Raw genomic sequence first — 22,277 nt, 5'->3', positions numbered from 1 at the left:
AGACAGAAATAAAAATGTCATTTTATATAGCAAAGCAGGAGATATAGTTTTTACTTGATAGGTGGCATATAACTAGGAGTGGTATTATGAACAGAGAGGTTATATAACAGTAAAATGGAAGACTCAAGCAATGCTTTTGTTAGCTTTAGCTGAACATGAGCAGTACAAGTGATGGATCTGAAAACAAACAAAAATGAAATGTTAACATTTTCTAATTTAATTTTGAAATTCATAAATTCTTTTTTTTTTTTAGTTATGGTTTATCTTATTAAAAAGTTGTCTTCTAAACTCCCCCAGCCGGCTATAATACAATATCTTTGTAGTAATTTAATGTGATATTTGCAAAGCATCTGATGCATGAGGTGAATGTACAATGGAAGAGATTTGAAACAGCATGAACTCAGCCTCAGATTCGATACATAATGGCTTGGTGGCAACTGCAGGAGCCAAGCTGTTCTTATGCTTTTGAAATTTCTGCCCCACCAACAGAATGGCTCCACATAGCATGTAGTGGCATTTGACTTTGGGTTAGAGCAGCGGTTCTCAACCTGTGGGTCCCCAGATGTTGTTGGACTACAACTCCCATCTTCCCTGACCACTGGTCATGCTGGCTAGGAATGATGGGACTTGTAGTCCAACAAATCTGGAGATCCACAGGTTGAGAAACACTGGGTTAGAGCAAAGGGACCCGATGTGGTGACCTCCAAATGTTGTAGACCACATTGGGACTAACAGTCTTAGCCAGTGTGGCCAATGGTCCTGAATGATGGGAGTTTTAGTCTGCAACATCTGCAAGGTACCATGTTGGCTACCACTGGTTTATTTGGGGAAGGAGTTCTTACAAAAATATGCTAATGCCCAGCATCCTGATTGGATACATAAGGTCCCCTCCCCATTAAGCAAATTGATCATTTGTTGAGTGAGAAGGGGGTGATAACCCTCCTCCTTAGATAATCTGCACAGATCACCTGTGTGTCCTATATATGTGCACAAGGGAGGCTGTGTCCTCTGTATGTGTGTGCAGGAATATACTTGAGAGTATGGCTGGAATGTGGGCATCAGATTTATTGAGGGTGTCAGATTTATTGAGAAACTGTCTAGGCCATAGGTAGGCAAACTAAGGCTCGGCGGCCGGATCTGGCCCAATCACCTTCTAAATCTGGCCCACAGATGGTCCGGGAATCAGTGTGTTTTTGCATGAGTAGAATGTGTCCTTTTATTTAAAATGCATCTCTGGGTTATTTGTAGGGCCTGCCTGGTATTTTTACATGAGTAGAATGTGTGCTTTTATTGAAAATGCATCTCTGAGTTATTTGTGGGGCATAGGAATTTGGTTTTTCCCCCTTTTCCCCCCAAAATATAGTCTGCCCCCTCACAAGGTCTGAGGGACAGTGGACTGTCCCCCTGCTGAAAAAGTTTGCTGACCCCTGGTCTAGGCTATAATCCATTATAGAGCTGAGTACCCTTGTGCTTGACTGTGGTCCTAGATCAAGTGTGGAGAACCAATGGCCAGGGATGTTGGGAGTCCAGCAACATCTGGAGGGCGAAAGCTTCCCCTATCCTTGCCCTAGATTATATTTTGCTTCTGTTAGGGACAAAAATGTGGCTTTATGGAACATAATTCCCTAAATGGTTTGGAAAAGTACACTTTTGCAGCTTCTGCAGGAGCAATCTATGCCTGGAATAACCCATGTCTGGAGACACAGGCATAGGTTATTCCGACTTCAAGGCTCAGAGATTCACATACGGACGTGCTGAGGATGCATCACTTTCAGGAGTAAGAAATAGGGTGACGGGGATGAATGCAATGCTGATGGTTGGTTTTGCAAAATAGGCATCTTTGAGCGCAGCAGAAATTGTGTATCCTCAGATTGTGCGCATGGGAATTTGTGTGTAGGGAGCCACACTTTGGAAATCCAAAGGTGCCCCAGCATCCTTGGCATCCTCTCTCCATTAATTTAACTTCGGAATACCTTATTTTGTGTGCATTTGCATCCAATTTTGTGACTTTGGCACATGACTTTTATGGGTCATACAATATGATAATCTGCATAGCAGGATCTGCAAATGCAAATTTCGCGCCACGCAAGCTGTTAGTGCTGTTGGTTTCAGTTGTGGAGTTGATCATTGACTCGATAGCCCATGCACCCGAGACTGGTGCCCTTGAAGCTCAGTGCCCCATGCTATTGCACAAGTTGTCTGCCCCTGCTCTGATGCTTACTAGTTGTAGCTTCCACAGTTCTCCCCATCTAATGGAAAGATAGAATGAAGATTGAGCTCTCTTAAGCTTTGCAACCTCGTTAGAACCTACCATGTGTCAGGTGGCCCAGGGAGGTCAATGTGGGACCTCTCTGTGACCATTCCTTTTTCAAAAGAGAAGAAACTGGCAATGGGGTGTTTTGCAGAGCAACTATTCTTGGATTATTATTTATCAAACCATGCAGTGACATCTGCAGAGCTACCTACATGGAGAAATCCGCCAAGTTTACCACCTCAAGTATGCAATCCCTTCTGCTGCATATATTAGTCATATACAAACTGTGTGTGGTCTAGCAGTGTTTCCCAACCTTGTGCCTCCAGATGTTTTTGGCCTACAACTCCCATCATCCCTGACCACTGGTCTTGCTAGCTAGGGATGATGGGAGTTGTAGGCCAAAAACATCTGGAGGCACAAGGTTGGGAAACACTGGTCTAGAGTAACCTGGGATCATAATTCAGTTTATTATCTATTAGCATCCTGTGCTGTGGGAACAGGTCAGAGCTGAATGTGAGCACAGAAAGTTTCATAGCATGGCAGTGTTGTATTGCAAAATGAAATTTTTCTTATTAATAATAAAGCCTGGGTGAAAGCTGAGCTGCAGATTCCCTCTAGCTCAGATTTTGCTTTTTAGAGCAGCACTGCTTAACGTTTCAATAATATGTGAAGAACATCTCCCTCTAGTGTCTACTGTGTTGCATTTCTCACCCTCAAGTGGAGTGTAATGAATTGGCTATTCAGAACTTGTAAAAAAGTTTCTTTTAGCCTTGAAACACTGAGGTTTGGTTTTATTTTAAAGGATAGTTCCTACTACCCAGAGTTGTGAGGTGTGTGAATTCTTCCCATTCTGTTCACCTGTACACCAGACACTATTAGTTTGCATCATGAACTGGCAGGATGATGGGGAGGAGGAAGAGGATCCCAGTGAGGCATGTAGCCAGGACTGGGGCAAGCTGGGGATGGGGAAGGAAGTACTCCCGGGGTGATGGAGAATGGCGAGGGAATGGAGATGAGTGCACTGGAGCCAGAGCAGCAAGACCCATCATCAGAGTCAGAGGGGCCCCTGTCTCCACGAACATGACAGGCTCTGAGGCATAGGGAGCAGCAAGAGGCTAGAAGGCTGAGGCAGGCAAGGACCCACAGCCCAGCTCCCTAGCTGGCCAGGTGGAGCTCGTCAGCTCTGGGAGGAGATTACTCAGCTGGAGTAGGCTTGAAACAGGTGGAGGTCACCTGCCTCATCAAGCCCAGGTGCTGCAATCAGCAGGCAAAGTACAAAAGGGAAGGAGAGCTGAGGTGCTGTGTCTGCTCAACTGCCCATGTTGATAGGCCTCGGCTTGGGTGGCCTGGACCTCTGTGGGACTGTGCTTTGGGTTTGACCGTGGATTGTATCCAGACTTGGCTTGACCCAGGACTGCATTTTGTGGACATTGCTGGTGTGACTTGACTCCCAGACCTTGGATTTTGGGCTTGACGTACTGACTTGCCATCAGGTAGGCCAGGGTTTTAGGACAGTTTAAACCCATTTAAATAGGCATACATAATTTGAATCTCAGTTTCTGCCTGATCCTTGTTGAAGCAACAGCTCTCTCTCTCTCTTCATGCCCAGCATCTCTCGACATTATTTGTTGCCACTTGCTTATCTACTGTTTGTTCATGCCTCTATGGTGCCACACACTTTACATGGTCTTGGACCCCGGTATGAGGAATTTCCACTGTTGACTGAACAATTCCCATTAATCCAAGTTATGTGTGTTTACTCACAGGTCCAACTGATTTCAGTCGGAGCAACTCCAAGCAATTGTTCAGAGGACTGGACTGCACTCATTTGTGTAAAAATGGGAACAACACTTTTACTTCACTTTAATTATCACATTGCCATGCCAGAGCACAGGAAGGCCAGTGAGCTAATAATTCCATGAACTGAGATATCAGTGGAAGAAAGGAAACTCTGTAGACTGAAATTTGGCCAAGGTGTAATGGGAATCTGTGCAAAAGTCCCAGCAAGACAAATTACAGCTATGATCTGTTTGGAAGAAGCAATGCACAAATGACATGAAGAAGAGGAGGAGTTTGGATTTGATATCACGCTTTATCACTACCCTAAGGAGTCTCAAAGCGGCTAACAATCTCCTTTCCCTTCCTCCCCCACAACAAACACTCTGTGAAGTGAGTGGGGCTGAGAGACTTCAGAGAAGTGTGACTAGCCCAAGGTCACCCAGCAGCTGCATGTGGAGGAGCGGAGACACAAACCCGGTTCACCAGATTACGAGTCCACCGCTCTTAACCACTACACCACACCGGCTCTCCAGCATGAGCCAGCAAAAGGTAAGCACATTAATATCCCATTTAATTCAATAGGAGAAAATGAGGGACGAGCCTTGGCTCAATGAGAGAGTGTCTGCATAGCATGTTATGAGGTCCCATCCCTGAAAGGGGGTGATCAAATGCTCCAAGGCTCAAGCACCCTTCACCTTTCCTCTGTCCCACAAGAGCCCGGATACTTCCTTGGGGCATGGCTGAGGGAATGTGGTATTGGCACAGGAGTCTAGGGCTATTCCTCAAGCTATTCCTTTCACTCCATGGATTCTAGAGGGCAGAGAGCAGCGTGCATTGTGTGAGCACCACTGCTCACAACATCCCTTGCTAGGAAAGATCTCTCCAGGAGACCACAGGGAGCCACTGTGAGACAATGATTGTCTATGTATAGCAAGGGTCTGACTCAGCATTAGGCAGTGTCTTATGTCCTAATGAAGCATATGCATCTGTCCTTGAAATCAATGGCACATATATGTGCTTATCGTGGGCTGCATAGCATCCAGCACATGTAGGAAAACAGCAAGACTAGTTTTAAATAACATGCAATATACTAGACAACTTCCTAATGCAGTGCACACCTCTATTGAAATGGAAGGGGGGAAACTGGAATGTTAGAAACACATCATGTTGCAGCATGCCCTTTTGAGGGTTTTTTTTGGGGGGGTGGAGGGTGGGAGAGATAGCCTTGCAAATGTATCTTATTTCCTCTTTCCTAACTGGTGTAACCTATGTTAGAACCATTTCCCCCAACTGCAACAGTTCCTCGCAGCATGCGCCTAGCTCCACTGGCAACAAGGAAATCTCCATTCATTACCATGGATTGCCCAAGTGATGAATGCATAGGCTTGCCCTTCCTGTGGAAACCCAAGTTGAAACTGTATTTCAGCACCGAAGGCCAGATTCCATAGCCATTTGCTGATCTGTGAATGAGAATTCTGGCAGATTAATGAAAATATGACTATGACTAGGAGGAACTATAAATGGCATGGCTAAAAGGCTTCTGACTGCCATTAATTCCAATGACTTCTCTTATCTGCGTGAGAATGTTTGGCATTTTAACACTTTAAGTTAAGTGCCTCCAATGTGCATTTAATTTAGATTTAATAACACCATTTTTTTTTCCTTATGGAAACTCAGTCAATTATTGAAAGCATTTCTTGAGGTTTAGCAATTATTTAAGAGGTGAATTTACAGTAATGTAATTAGCTCAAATAGCATGTTCATAGAAGTAGCATATTTAAAACAACTTTAAATATTTGTTAGTGAAAAGGAAATATTTTATACCACTCTAATTTGGTAATATTGTCTAATAAAAATTTCAGTAACATTTAACAAGGCAGTTTATTCATATTACCAAGGGCATTCTGTGGTGGTGGTGGTGGGGGGGGAGAGAGACACAAAAACTACAGCAAATGCAGTACCTCTAGTGGGAATGTAGCTAATTTAAAAACTGCACAAGCAATAACTTATTTGGATCTTGCTAAAATGAACCAGACAAAATTCACATGTAGTGTTACATAGTTCAGAAAGGCTAATGCATGCTGCAATTGAAACATGTCACTCTGTAGTCATCGTTTACTGCGATAAAATTTAGGATTCTGATAGCTTGCGGGATTTGTACCAGATTTCCATGTAGGACTAAGGCTGTGTACACACCATAAATTTAAATTACACCCCCCCCCACCGAACTATAGTTAAGGATGCTAGGAATACTAGCTCTGTGGGGGATAAACTACAGTCCCCATGGTTCTTTTTGAGGAATATGCAATAAAATGTTATGTCGTGGAACATTCCAAGTCTGTATTCCAGTCAGCCATGCCTTATTTCAGGATATTGGATTCTGTTGCTCCTCCTTCTGGTTCCTCCCCCACCCCACTCACTGTCAGTATTCTGAGCCAACAGAGCGTGTTCAATATTCATTGGGTTGGGTTTTTCTGCCCTTCAGTTGTTGTTGTTCTTTTTAAAAGGATTTTGTACTTGTGCAAACTTGCTCCATGTGACAGCCCTTTAGCTAGCTGAAGATGACTATCATTTCTCCTCTTTGTCTCCTCTTATCCAGGCTAAACATGCCCATCTCCCTCAACCGTTCCCCATAAGGTTTGTTTCCAGGCCCTTGATAATCTTGGTTGCCCTCCATTGCACATGTTCCGGCTTGTCAGTACCCTTAAATTGTGGTGTCCAGAAGTGGACACTGTAGGTGTGGCCTGACAAAGGCAGAATTGAGCGGTACTACTACTTCCCTTTATCTGGGCACTATACTTTTGTTGGTATTTCCTTTAAAAAACTTAAACTGTTGAGTAAGCGAGGAAAATTGAAAGGAATTTGAGGATGCTGTCACTAAATATATTTTAAAGATTTCTTAAAATAGATCTGGAACAGGATGCTAGTGAGGTAGGCAACAGGACTTTCTGATGACCAATGGTGAAAAAGTTACCGACAGGTTGACATGGTGGCCTGCAGATGAATTCTTTGTGTTGGTCCTCCCTGTGGAAGTTGTCAGACACTTGTGCTTGAATCATGTTTTTCCCCGGGGGTGGTATTGAAAATAGGTTCTTAAATTTCACTCCGTTGAGCTTCTTCCAATGAAGTAGTGGTTGTAATCAGAAAGGGGCCAGAGTTAGACCTCAGGTAAAATAATTGGGAAATATTTATTTCAATCAAAGCATAGAAATGCTGACAATATACAAACTCAACAATACAGTGATACCACAGGTTAAGTACTTAATTCGTTCCAGAGGTCCGTACTTAACCTGAAACTGTTCTTAACCTGAAGCACCACTTTAGCTAATGGGGCCTCCTGCTGCTGCCGCGCCGCTGCCGCACGATTTCTGTTCTCATCTTGAAGCAAAGTTCTTAACCCGAGGTACTATTTCTGGGTTAGCGGAGTCTGTAACCTGAAGCGTATGTAACTCGAGGTACCACTGTAATGAAAATATAATAATAAAAAAGCATGTATGGATGAGAGTGCAAGTTATATTTTTTAAAAAATAATATTTATTAGAGTTTCAAATAATACAAAAAGCAAAAAATAATAAAAAGAAAAAATTCAACCTTTACAGTCCATATTTTCAATAACTTTTTTCCAGAACTTCCCCTCGCCTCCCCTTCTTGTATTCCATGTCCAAATATTTGTTCAACAAGTTCTTATCCCTAAATTTTTAACCTTAATTTGTTATTATATTTAATTCAATTTATATATCGACTTTTAACTCATATACATCAATCATTTATGCTTACACACTTTTTCTAAGGTCGACCCAGTTTCCCTTCCACGAATTCCCCATTTTTATACTAATGACAACACAAAAAGAAAAAGAGATAGAAAAAATCAGAATATTTTTATACACCCTTTGGATTTCCAAACCCCACCCTCCCTTCCCCGGTTTCGATCCCCGAACCATTGTCCATTAGTCCATCTATTATCAGCCTGGCAACCTCACGTCTGAGGCCCTTAAATCTCTCTCAGTCCCTCTCTGCCGGTTTCTTTGAAAGTCCTTTATGTTAAACACCAAGTCTCGGAGGGGCACTATCCCTATGATGTCCATGTTCCTTCCAGCCAGACCTCCATATTTAAAGGTGGAGCTCAAGTCTTGTTTCTCAATCCTTTTAAGTCCAAATAGCCGAAAGGCTCCAACTTCCACCTTGATCAGATTTATAGACCGTAAATCTTCAGATCTCCACAAAAGGAGATCTTTCCATTCCTCATTTTCCAATTCAAACCCAGTTTTTATCATCCAGTTCTTATTTTCTTTTATGTCCATCTTGACAGGCCTCCGGCTCTCCTTTGCCTTCTGCAGCATTGCAGCCCCTCCTTCCTGCTCCTCCTGTTCAACATGTATCTCTTTCTCCACTTCCTCAATTTTCTCAAGTTTCGTTTCTTGTTCAGCTGCCTGGGTTTTGTACATCGAGACCTTTTCCAGCTCAGTAGATTCCTTTACTGTTGGCTTCGAAGTTATGGCACTTGTAGACAAAACATGACCTTGCTCTTGCAACTTATGCAGCTTTCTCACAAGAAAAATAACCTCATCCAGGTCAGCTAGTATTTTTCGACTTATTTCCATTTTTGTAATGTCCCTGAACCCCCACTAGAAGGATTCTGGTTATTCAGTATTCCTTCCACTTCCAACCCAAAAGCCAAGTTAATTTGTTTCAATTCTTCTTTATTTTCAGCGATTTGTAACTATATTGTATCTACTGTAACCAGCAAGAACACCAGAAACAAAGTTCTCTATTTTTTCCGACTTTGACAGCTAATTTGACAGCTGTCAAAATCTTCTATATCTCCTCAGCAGGCTCCTCTCACGGATCACTCCCGGTCCCGGGATGGGTGGCACTTTAACTCAAAAAATTAGCTCTCATCCTGCAGCACAATTACTTATGTTATCAATATTATGTTATTAATAACTTTTATCCAATAAAAAAAAAGGCTCTTCTCTCGACCTCAGTTGTCAAATCCTTGCTTTAAATTGTATAAAATGGGGGGGGGGGGACGGACTTCCGTTTTGCACCTCCCCCGCTCGTACCGAATCCAAGAAAGTTTTTAGTCCACTTTCCAAATTACTCACGGGTTGTTGTTTTTAGATTTAGTCCAAATTTTCAGAAGAAGAAATCAGTGCTCTCAGTCGAATGGCATGCGGCTTCGCTCGGCAGGGGAAGCAGAAGACTCACAGCACCGCGCCGCTCCCCGTCCCCCCGCTCCGTAGCCTTTAAAAAGGCTCCTTCGCGGGTTGGGGGCGCAAACGGTGCCCGCCGAGTCACCAGGTCCACGGGCTTCTGCGCCCGTGGTTTTTGAGGGTCCCCGCGTCGCCGGCGCAGCAGGACCCGACCCCTGTCGAGCAGATTCCCTCCGGAGCTCGGAGGGAATCCACCATTCGGCTATGGCGCCAACCCGGAAGTCATCGAGAGTGCAAGTTATAAATGGCAAATGTGATTGGCATGTAAAAACAATTTAACAAAATTGCTACAAATAAAGCATGCATATTAACAAGCTCTAAGCTGCATTGTCCTAAAACTTGCACCATCCAAACTAGTTAGAAGCTTACTAAATTCACGGCCTTATAGTAGTTTAAAGATTAAGGGAGGTGGGGTAGGATTATAGCCACCAGTCCAAGCAGAGATCCAAGGAAATGGTTTGTGTGGACTAAGAGGGACTGTTGAGAAAAATGAATTGGGATCCTGGATAATACAAATGTGAAATAAGTTCGGATAAAAATAGAGGGGAAATGTTTAAAATTGACATAGTGAAGTATGAGAGCATTACAAGGGAATAAAGAAAGTGAAATAAAAATGGGAAATACTGAAAATAAAAACTGCATCTATTGAAGACTGTTCATGAAACAAATATCCATCCTGCACAATGGCTTAGAGAAAACAGCCAAGAGCAGCTTTGAGGAAAAGGAGGAGGGGGAGGAGTCTAAGGCAAGGGAAATCTCTATTAGAAAAAGTTGGAGCTTGGCAAAAATAAACGAAGGAAGAGGAGGACGATTAAGACAGCACTAACACTGAAGTTCAAGGGACGCGGGTGGCGCTGTGGGTAAAAGCCTCAGCGCCTAGGGCTTGCCGATCGAAAGGTCGGCGGTTCGAATCCCCGTGGTGGGGTGCGCTCCCGTTGCTCGGTCCCAGCGCCTGCCAACCTAGCAGTTCGAAAGCACCCTCGGGTGCAAGTAGATAAATAGGGACCGCTTACTGGCAGGAAGGTAAACGGCGTTTCCGTGTGCAGCTCTGGCTTGCCAGAGCAGCGATGTCACACTGGCCACGTGACCCGGAAATGTCTTCGGACAGCGCTGGCCCCTGGCCTCTTGAGTGAGATGGGCGCACAACCCCAGAGTCTGGCAAGACTGGCCCGTACGGGCAGGGGTACCTTTACCTTTACCTTAACACTGAAGTTCAGTCTGTTTTTGATCCTGCTACACTTCCATGTTTTCCTGTCTTCTGATTCACTGTTCTCTTATCCAGTTGATTCTCTGACTAAAATGATGAATCAATGGTAGACTCCTGTAAGAACAGGGGTTCTACTTTATGTTTTAATAATTATTGTTAAGGGATCAATACACTCTTGAAACAAGGAGTCTTGTGAATGTTGTGAACCTTGCTCAAAGTTGCTATGGAGTCTTGGTCTCTTTTTCACCCTGCTACATAGATCTCAGCTTGACCAAAGCCATGCCAAGCATCCTGTTTCTCACATGGGAGCAGTAGGCTCCAGGCAGACTGACACATTCCTGCTCTTAATGCATACATCCAGGTCTGCTTAAACCACAAGCCAGAGTTTTGATTGACCAAAATCAATATTCATTCCATTCTATTGCTTTATGGGATAATCAACCTCATCATGTGTGCAGATTTGTTGTCGATACTGAGCTGAGTGACAGGGGTCCCCTCTGAGCACCTTGATGACTTCTCAGTTGTAAGTGTCATCATGGAGCACTTGCTCTCGGGCAGTTGTCATGACCCTTTCCCAGAGACCATGCACTCTGACTGGTTCAGAGGACGATGAGGCTCCATTTCTACCCTTGGGGAAAGAGCTACCAGGTCTGTCTTCACAACTCTCTTGAGACAGAGGACAAGTCTTGCCTCTGATTCAGAGGAGTCGTCTCGGACAGTACTGTTGTCTCCCAGCCCTACCAAAGACTGGCGAATAAGGTGGGGGCCCTTTAACAACCCGAAAGCTTCTCTAGGGAGGTGGGGCTAGCTTGCTCAGATAGTGAGGCTCAGTGATTGGAGGCATAGCAGCTCACAAAGCCAACATAGCATAACCTCGGGAACTCTCCAAGGCCTGCAGACACTCTGGTGCCTTAAAGTCCTGTTCTGAGCTTTCCAAACACGAGTGGGGGGGGGGGCAGTGTCTGAGAATGTCATCTTAAAATAGTATTTATGGAAGGTACCCAGATGGGAGCCGAGGGTGGAGGGAGCTGGAACTGTCCATCCAACTTAGTGTTGTTGACACCAACAGGCAATGACTCTTCAGGGTTTCAGGTGGGACTATCCCCCAGTCCGACCAGAAGACAGCAAGGGTTGAATCTGGGACGTTTTGCATGCAAAGCCTGTGGTTTATAATTGAGCTACTATGAAGCTGTAGATAGAAAAGGGACTGAATACAAGATGGCTAATATCTTAATGTCTTTATACAATCAAAGCTCGTTCTGCGTCCACCTCTGCTTGCGTCCGCTTCAGTGAACGTCCGTGGCAAACCCGGAAGTACCGGAATGGGTTACTTCCGCGTTCGCCGCTCGCACATGCGCAGAAGCTCTAAATTGTGCTATGTGCAGACACGGCGCTTTGATGTGCGTCATTTCTGGGTTGCAGTGGGGCCTCCAGAACGGATCCCTGCTGTAACCGAACTTCCACTGTATAAAAAATAATATATGTTTCAGTCAAATGTCTATCTACATTGTACATCTTGTGATAGTACAAGTCTATGTGTACAGTCCTGGTCACCCCATATTATAAAGGAGATCCTACAAATGCAAAAGGTACAGATCTCCAGGAGTTACTACACATGAGGAGAGACCAGGATTCCCCATCTTATAGAGGAGCTCAACATGTGTACAGAGGAACTTACATAGAACCTCTTATGTGTACCCAAAGTAGATGGCAGAGGGTGAATCTACCCTCTATGGCATCATGACTACCTTCATGTATTTTGCCTCCCCCCTTTTGCGGGCACTGATTGGCTAGGCTTGTACATGTGATTAAACCAGGAATTAAATAAGAAGCAGTAACTTGAAAGGAAAACAATGCAACAGCAGAAATAGCAGTGGATAGGATTGAAAAAACGGTGAATATTCTCAGTTAAAGAACTTTACAGGAGATGGCATCTTCTGCTTCCCACTGCCTCCAATTTTTGTTTCTATTTTTGCCTGGACATCAAATATGGGAACATTCAGCTCACTCCTAATAAAAAAATTTCTTTGAAACATTTTCCTCTTACAATGCAATAAGAATTCTCTGAAGCACTTAACCTGGGTCCTTGGCACCACAAGGTTCTTCACTTGCTGCTTTCATGTGTTTTTCCCCCGAAGCCTCTTTATATTGAATTTGGAAGACAGCTGCCTGTCAGAAGTTTAACACTTTTCAAAAATATGTCCTCCCAATGTGATTTGACATCCTTGAATAGAATCAGGATTGCTTGTTGATACAACAGTATGATGGAATATAAATACAAATTGGAAACATACTTGATCAAAATGGACAAATTCCCCTTGAGGAAACACTTTACTATGTTCAGATTTCACTTAATGACTACTCATGTCCTAGAAGGCAACTGTCAAAATGTTCCATATAACTTGTAGTGTGGATACAATGGAGGGTCTTTTAAATTATTTGTGCAATTGCTATCTGTCTCGGTGCATAAATGGAATAAATACCTCTGGAGGGGTTTTTTTTTTGTTCAGATCATGGACTATGCTCAAATCAGCAAGCAAGATGGGCTTCTTTCTTGCCAATAGAGCAGAATCTCTTTGGCTTTGGTCAAGGCCTAAGTGGACTAAGCATGCCCAAGGAATTTCATGGCCTCTGCATTCGCAAGGGAACTTGTGACATGCAAACTACTGTGAGGCCCTAAATATTGCAGCAAGCTGTATGAGATAACCTGAGGTGGCCTTTTAAAACTTACTTTCTTTTTAAAGCAGCTGATAGTCACTGCAGGTGGCTAGTAAGTGCTGCTGCTGCTGCACACATTTAAAATAAGGCCACAAGTATCTCCTGGGTCGCAGCAACACCGTCATTTGGCCCTTGTTCCTGTAGCCTGTCCCTGATGAAACCATAAACCATAAAGCTGAGCTTTCTTCCCTGTGCTTGGCCTCAGAATGGCAACTATTTGCAACTACAACATTTCAAAAGTGATATCCAACTGGGCGGGGAGAGTGATGGGTCCAAAATGTTGCACCCTTAGTGCAAGGTCTTCCTCTTTTGCAATGGGACTTACTGTTCCTCACCTCACCCTGAGCCGCCTCAAATTTGCGCTGGGATTTCTACCCTGAGAAGCAGATGAGTGTGTGCACACATGTTGACTGCGTTAGAAACAGCCCCCTAGTCTGACCACGATTTCCCTCAATTGCAAAACAACAACAACTGGAATATTAATTGATTTTGTACTGCACATGAATAATGTGGTGCAACCTAGCAGTGGCAAACAGACACTTTTTTTGTCTTCTCCAGGGCCCAACCTTTAATTCCCATTCTGTGAAATGAGAATTCTCTGCGCACACTTATGTGGAAGTAAGGCTCATCGAATTTAACGGGATTCATTTCTAATTGACATATATAGGATAAGAATTGATGCTTTTGAATTATGGTGCTGGAGGAGACTCTTGAGAGTCCCATGGACTGCAAGAAGATCAAACCTATCCATTCTGAAGGAAATCAGTCCTGAGTGCTCACTGGAAGGACAGATCCTGAAGCTGAGGCTCCAATACTTTGGCCACCTCATGAGAAGAGAAGACACTCTGGAAAAGACCCTGATGTTGGGAAAGATGGAGGGCACAAGGAGAAGGGGAAGACGGAGGACAAGATGGTTAAATAGTGTTCTTGAAGCTACCAGCATGAGTTTGACCAAACTCGGGAGGCAGTGGAAGACAGGAGTGCCTGGCGTGCTCTGGTCCATGGGGTCACGAAGAGTCAGACACGACTAAACAACAAGGATTACACTGTAAATAATCTTTGATCCATGTAATTTTTACCCTGCCACAGTCCCATTCTGTTGGGTGGTTTGCTTCCTGTTTGCTATGGCTTATACAAGCACTTTTCTTTTTGCACTGTTTCTCTTATCTTATAAACTGAAACAAGCTTTCTATGAGCTAACTAAAGACTGTCAGAGGAAATGACAGCCAAATCTGCATATTACTGTCCCTTGTTCATGCGGCCATGAATTTATTATTAGTTATAACATTAATTATGGTCAGGCATGGAGTCTGAGAGGGGAAACCAGAATCCACATCAGGCCACTGAGAGGAGCTCTTGTCCAAATGATGGCAACCCCCCCCCAAAAGCAGCTAGATGATTTGCATTTTCCCTTTGACTGAAATGAAGCACATACTAAAAAATTATAGTTCTTTTTTCTGCTATAAAATTGTCAAGGAAAAACAGATCTCCACTATTAAAGAACTTCTCATACTCCTGAAATATGCATTATTGGGTTGGGAAGAAATGATAGCGTTTGGCTCTGTGGTAAAGTTATCTGAGGCTGTGCTTTTTTTATTATTTTAGAAATCATTGTTGAATATCTTAGGGGTGAGCTATGCTGCTCTCATACATGGAAAAGGGACTCTTTGGAATATAGGATCTTATCAAACATTTCCGAAGAGGCAGCTGCACAGAAACCATGAATTACTTGCTGCATCAGTGTATACTCCCAAGTGTGGGGAACCACTGGCCCTCCAGGTGTTGCTACAACTCCTGCCATCCCTGGTCATTGGCTGTCCATGCCTGCTGAGGCTGATGGGAGTTGTAGTTATATAACATAGGGAGGGTCAAAGGTTACCCACATCTGATTTAAACAGATGATAGACAGCCATTAACTGGCCATGCTGTACAGTGGTACCTTGAGTTACATACGCTTCAGGTTACATACGCTTCAGGTTACAGACTCTGATAACCCAGAAATAGTGCTTCAGGTTAAGAACTTTGCTTCAGGATGAGAACAGAAATTTTGCTCCAGCAGTGCGGCAGCAGCAGGAGGCCCCATTAGCAAAAGTGGTGCTTCAGTTAAGAACAGTTTCAGGTTAAGTACGGACCTCCGGAACGAATTAAGTACTTAACCTGAGGTACCACTGTAGTTGAATCCTGTATGGTAGATTCTGCACTGAGCGCAGGGAGTTGGATCAGTTGACCTCCAAGATCCCCCTCAATTCTATAATTTTATGTTTCTTCTTCCTATGCCTAGATTCTTGGTGATGCCTAAAAGAATCCAGGTATATATTTTCAATGGGATGGGACATATTGAGGGAGACGCACATATTGGGATGTGTGTCTCCCCCAAAATACATGGCCCAGAGAGGAAGCAGGAATCAATGCAAATATGGTTTCTATTAAGTCCCTACTACCAGTAGCATCTTTTTCTTCTTCCTGCCCTTTTGTTGTTCTTTGGTTGATTAATATTGAGCCCAAAGAAGAGTTCTGTGAACCCCAAGAGCTTCATCCTTTTTACTTGGTGTTTATAAAAGCACTGCTATGGCTACGCTCTGCCTTCATGCTTGGAGAACGTAATGCTTCTGAATACCAGAATGCTGGAAACTGCAGGAGGGAAGACTGCTCTTGCACTCAGAACTTGCTTGTGAGTTTCCCAAAGGCATCTGATTGGCCACTGTGAGAACAGGAAGCTGGCCTTGATGGGCCACAAGCCAATACCCTCCAACATTTCTCCAATGAAAATAGGGACGTCCTAAGGAAAAGTGGGACATTGTGGATCAAATCAGAAACCGGGACGGCTGCTCTAAATCAGGAACGTCCTTGGAAAAGTAGGACACTTGGAGGGTCTGTAAGCTTGATCCAGTAGAATCTTATGTTCTTATGTTACACTCCTGCTCCTGCTTGGATGTTCTTCTAATGTACTCCTGTAGTTGCCTGCCTTTATGTCAGAGCACACCAGTTGTACCTCCAGAAAGAAAACACTAGAACTGGAGGAAGATGATATTCTACCACGTTGTGATACTTAATGGCACAGGGACTTCAGCCACTAGGTAATACCACACAATTTGGCTTCTATGAATTCCAGGCCTAATTCATAATCTAAAATTAATCTTCAGCATTGTCACATATTTATTTCTACTACTTTCTGCCCTGCATGGGATCAAAAAGTTCCAATAAGTTTAACAATCGATTCTTTTTATGGGTGACATCCAGCTAAGTCATACTTAGAGTTGAAATCAATGGGCTTAACTCCACTGGTTTAAATGAATCCACTCTTGAGTATGTCTATATCACACACACATATTTTCCAAGGAAAAATGCTTCTTTGTCCCAGTCGGCCTTAGTACAACGTATTGTCTTTCCTAATGGATAAAATTTAGCCTGACGAGTTTATAAACAACCACCAGTATCCCCATCTTAAAACACTTTTTTTTTTTTTGCAGATGGGTCTCCTACCATGACCTCTGCTGGTGCACTCTCAATTTCTCACACATAGGACATGATTTCATGAGCTTTTGCTATAACTTTGGGAATGAAATGGTTTTATCTTTTTATTCATTTCTTGCTTCTTCTAGCTTGTTTTTATATTCATTGCAGAAATTTTAAAAAAGGAAAGCCCCCCCTCAAAATAATAAAGCAATGTGATGTTTGAAATTGCTCAAAACTTACAGTGTGATACCAACCTCATGTCTACTCAAATCTAAGTCATGTTGAATTCAGTGGTCTTTAACCTCCTAGTTAAGTGGGGTTAGGATTGCAACCTTAGCCTGCATTCTCACCTGCCTTTATTCTGCAAGCCACATTTTGACAATAGATTTGTATGTCCCATGTAGTAAGTCACCAGTGCATTGATCTATATTAAGATCTCTAATAGATGGCATGAGACTCTGCATGCTTTTAATTTTCCTTTTAGAATCTTAATATTTGATCTTTGAGAGCTATCTTGGCTACTGGGTATCACTATTCTTGAATCCTGCTGTTGACACAGCATACGCAGTTAAATGCAACAGAATAAAAAGTCAGCATAGACTTTTCTGCATTTCTGTGCTTCTACCATGGGGTGCCACTGTAACCACAGACTCGCCCTGTTAAAGAAAAAGAAAAAAAACTACACATGGTTATCTCTTTCAGATGACTGGATTTTTCAAGTGACATGGGATTATTATCTAACATTTTTAAAGAATATATATTGTTTTCTTAATATTATTTGGGTTGGCAGAAGATTACCCTGTGCTATGGAGGCAGGATATAAAAAAATAAATTCTATTAAAAGGAAAAATAAAGATTTGGCTTTATTTTTATTCTCTCTCAGTGAGTGATTAGGGATGGAACAAGAAGTCCAGAATACATAAGAATGGACCTCCCAATTGCAAACATTTATTAAGCTCTTAAAAAATTGTACAATGAGAAGCCTTCCTGAGGTCTGGACCAGCAGGCTTGTGGCTGTTTTCAATTCATTAAAAAAAGGGGTTGGAGGGGTCTCAGCTTATATATTTTTGTACAAGTGGAATGCTATTTTCAGGTTATTTATCTTTTACATGTTCTCCTGCTGCTGCCCTCATATTTCATTGATTCGAAGGGAGAGAGTCACGCAAAACACTGGTGCTGGTATAGTTCCATGAAGTGCAATCTTGCACACTGGCTCAACGTGTGTGCTTACTGCCAAAAAGTTGTATTAAGGTCTACTCAATTTACTTCCAGGGAAGGACATATAAGCACATGTGACAATCCTTCGGTGCATCCAGTGATGTAATTGGGAGTGCAATCAGGTATCAAATCTCCCCTGTGTGAACTTCCAGTCTCCCTCTTTCTGCACTCCATCCTTTCTCTTTCTGCCATTCCCTTCCCCCATTCTTCTTTCCTTGCCACCTTCATTAAATATGATCAGTGGCTGCCTGGGTATCTAGGGCCACAGGGTGCCCACCCCGACTTTAGATCCACAAAGGAGATTTAATTTACACATCAGAGGGACATACCCAGAATCACTTAACATGCAAGGCATGACACCTCTTCTGTCAAAGAGCGAGAGGGCAGTAAATCACACCATTCAAAGTTGGAGTTAACTCTTTCTTAGTAAAAAACACAATCTTCATGGACTTGACTGAACGTCAGGCCAAATGAGCAGCACCACTCATCCCTGGTAGGTCTAACCCTATGGATCAACTGCTGAGACTGAAAGACCCCGCCTTCTCACAGCCATCTAAGCCCCCTCCTTTCCACGGCTTTCCCCAAGCAATGGGAGACTGTGTCTGTGTGCGGCCTGCCTCTGCTCTGCCTTTTTGAGCTCTCTTCTGGTTCTCGGAGGCAAGGTGGGAGAGGGGAGCTTGTCAGAGCAAGAGGAGGAGATGCCCATGACTCTCCACAAGCCTGACTCATCTCTGCCTCTTGGCCTCCCTCCTGTCACCTGCTTCAGCTTCGCTTCTGTCTCTGGTTCTTGACTTCTCTCTGCCACTGACTCTCACAGCTCACTAAGCCCGGTTACCATTTCCCTGTCTTCTCCTCCCTCTGCCCACTCATCATTCCTCCACCACCACCCGTCAGGCTCTGAGCCTTCTTCCCTTGGTGGTTCCCCAGCTGTTTCCTCCTCCCATTCCTCTGCGTCCAACTAGTCCACAATGTCCTTGTTCACTGATCCTTCCAAACAGCCTTGCTGGATCATCCAGGTGTTCATCTAGGTCAGCATTCTATACAAAAACAAACCAACCCCAAAACCACCTCCCAGTAGCATTAAGCAGCCCACCAGTAACTGCTAACCCCTGCTTTGTAGCGTTTGCAAACAGCAATGGTTTCAACCCCTCTCTTTTTAATCTATATTTCAGCTGCACTTAGTGGGAACTGTGACAAATGCCTCTACATAATCTACTTGTCCCGTTCATTATTTATGGTTATCTTCTATAGACAACTGGCTGTCTCCTGACTCTTGCGCTAAACCTATTGTTGAAGAGCTAACAGATGGGGAAAGAGGCACTCCCTAGCTAATTACAGAGGTTAGAGAGGAATCTGCAGTTGCCAAAAATAAATGGGAGGACAGCAGTTTGATAACATGAAAAATGTTTTCTTCCCAGCTTTCCACTAATCTGATGGAAGCATCAAGTGGAAGAAGGTTTTGTTCTCCCTTCCATTAAATGACGACATTGGCCCACTGGCTTACAGCAAAAAATAAAAACAAAAATGGAGCATTCAGGACCCAAAAGGAGATTATTTTGTCCTCTTTCTCACAGCCTCCCACATGTGCAGGTGCCTAATTGTATGGAGTTTACCATTATGATTGAAGCCACCACGTGTTCAAAGAGATAACACAGTCCTCAGTCCTGAAACCACTTTTTCTGATAGTCCTCACTTGAGAATAGCAGTGAACACAGCTCTGAAGACATATGTGATCTAACTTTTTAAAGACCAAGCGCTTTCATTTTGCTACCACAAAACCCTATTACTTCCATCTCAACCTGACAAATGTAATCTGTGCACTGTAGCATGGTCATGGGGAGAGGTTTTTTTCTCTGCAGGAGGGGGCAAAACCAAGCAACCAATCTGTAACCAAATACACACCTATCATTTCTGGTAGATCTGGTGACTGACGCAGTGGTGAAGCATAGAAAGACCTGGCTTCTGAGAAACTCCCATTGTTTCTCTACTCCTTCTACAGATGGACCTTGCATCTAGATGCTTTCTCACTCACTGCTGCCTGAATCCGATTCTTTTCCTAGATCTCTTGACCCTCTCCAGTCCTCAAACAATTGCACTAGGGCTATGATTAACTTCCTCCATCCCCACTGCTTTTTCTTTTTTAAACAAACATGTCAGGATAGTATCACTGGACTACAGGGTTGCTATTCATTCCCCCCCCCCTCGGTGGATACATCAGTACTGGATCACAGCGGCACCTCCTGCAAAATGGACCTAAATAATGATGGACTGTATCTGTGTTGAGATCAGTGAAGTATTTTTAATAGCTTTTTTGTCTAGAATAAGACCTGGACTGCCCAGTCACACTAAAACTCTGGACACCAGGATTGTTTTCTATGGGGCACCAATCACTTCTCCACCAGGAAAAACCAGGGGGAAAGGCTCTAAAACAAGAATCTGGGTGCTTCAATATTCTTCTCTTTGATTGGCTAGCTCTGCTTTCCTAAATGTCAGTTATTGACTAAAAACACTGATAGGCTGGCTTTCAGGGAAGTGTCCACAGGATTTTGCTGTTAATAGTTCTTAACCGTGGCTGCATCAGGGCCTAATGTTTGCAGTTGCCCAGATGACAATCCCATGAGTACTTAATTGGAAATAAGTCACACTGAACTCAGTAGGCTAACTGTTGATTGATTGCATTTGTATCTCATCTTTCTCCTCCAAAAACTTTATTTATACCCCACCTTTTTCTCCAAGAAGCTCAAGGTTGTGTGTACATGATTCTCCTGCTTCTCATTTAGTCTCCACAACAACCTTGTGCTATAGGTTAGACTGAGAAGATGAGACTGGCCCAAGACCATTCAGTGAGCTTCATGGCCAAGGGGGGATTTGAACCCTGGTCTCTCAGGCCCTAATCCAGGCATAGACAAACTTGGCCCTCCAGATGTTTTGGGACTACAATTCCCATCATCCCTGACCACTGGTCCTGTTAGCTAGGGAACATGGGAGTTGTCCCAAAACACCTGGAGGGCCAAGTTTGCCTATGCCCGCCCTAATCTGACACACTAACCACTACAACACACTGACTCTCATAGGATGGAGTCCCATGATTCTGCAGATTTGTGTTGTTTCCCTAAAAGTTAACTGTGACCTTTGAAAGACCTAACTCACTTTCTAATTGCATAGTTTCGGAGCTTATTTTCCACTGCTCTGTGTGTACAATCCAATACACTTGTTAATTGCTTCTAACAAACTCCTACAATTTATTAGGGAGAATTGCTCTGCTGGATAAGTTTTCCTTTCAACAATCACTATCCTAGTTCCATTTTAAAGAACATTTCCTTTCATTTTCTTTATTAACACCCATAGGCTCCCATGGACCGCTAATTAAGTTTCCATATGATATTTCTTCACCGGGCAAGGATTTTTGAGTAGCTCAGTATGAATCCAGAAGCATATCCAGAAAGCACTTCTTTGTGCCTTTCAAGTTATGCAGGGACTCTGGACCCTGCCGTGTTACCAGATGTTCTTTTTTCATTGGCTGATAATGGTGCAATGGTTTGCCACTGCTAAGCTATCAGGCATCATTTTAGTATTATTATTATTACAACAAAGGCTACCTACAAGGCAATATCAACCTATGTGTTAATGGAGATAGATTTTTTTTTTTACATTGCCGTAAATGTCAGAAACTTGGTGAATGTTGACATTTATTGGTAGCGCTTCATGTTTGCGACTTACGGGGAATGGCAGAAATGGTTGACATTTAACAGTGCATCTCATGATTCTTCAGCATCCACATTCGCACGATATATTTAAAGCACTATTATACCACTTTAAGAGTCCTGGCTTCCCCCCAAAGAATCCTGGAGGCTGGAGTTTATTAAAGATGCTGAGAATTGACAGGAGACCCCTGTTCCCCGCACAGAACTGAAATGCCCACATTGGTCAATCCATGCCCAGAGTCAATCCATTTTCTCAGTGAACTCTGGGAATTGTAGCTCTGCAGGGAGAACACAGGTCTCCTGACAACTCTCAGCACTTTAATAAACTCCAGAACTCAGGATACTTTGGAGGAAGCTGCAGTTGTTAATGTGGTATTATAATGCTTTCAATGAACAGCGTGGATGTGGCAAAGATCTCAGGGTCCCTCAGTATTTGTCCCAAGGCTGGATTAAGGTGGTGGGGACTTTGTTGCAGCTTGCCAAAAGGTGCCTGTGTGGAATTTAAAATAGCCATTATGGAATCAATATTCATTTTATTATATGTATTTGTATACTGCAGCAAATGTATACACTTTGATCTAATTCCAACGTAAAGGCATCCATTTTTCTCATGGTCTACATTGTCACTGAAGCAAGAAATGACTGCAGTTTCAGAGCCACTTTTGAAACATGTTAGTTCTTTTTTAAATTTGTATTTTTCAGTTTTTAAATTTTACAACATACAAACA

The 22,277-nt window shown here is 43.2% G+C and overlaps 2 long non-coding RNA genes across 2 annotated transcripts in view; one reads left to right on the top strand and one right to left on the bottom strand.

Annotated features, from left to right (window-relative positions):
- The first annotated feature begins 4,033 nt into the window (after positions 1 to 4,033).
- Positions 4,034 to 22,277, top strand: part of LOC310833966 — a 148,724-nt gene continuing 130,480 nt past the window's right edge. Inside the window, exon 1 of the long non-coding RNA XR_014559022.1 lies at positions 4,034 to 4,582. This is a non-coding gene — a long non-coding RNA (uncharacterized lncRNA). The remainder of the gene's footprint in view (positions 4,583 to 22,277) is intronic.
- LOC310833982 overlaps positions 7,382 to 22,277 on the bottom strand; it is a 138,905-nt gene continuing 124,009 nt past the window's right edge. Inside the window, exon 3 of the long non-coding RNA XR_014559032.1 lies at positions 7,382 to 7,494. This is a non-coding gene — a long non-coding RNA (uncharacterized lncRNA). The remainder of the gene's footprint in view (positions 7,495 to 22,277) is intronic.

This window comes from Podarcis gaigeae (genome assembly GCF_964106915.1).
Source record: "Podarcis gaigeae genome assembly, chromosome: 1".
Lineage (NCBI taxonomy): Eukaryota > Metazoa > Chordata > Lepidosauria > Squamata > Lacertidae > Podarcis > Podarcis gaigeae.
The sequence above is the reverse complement of the archived record's forward strand: the minus strand, read 5'-3'. Positions and strand labels throughout refer to the sequence as shown.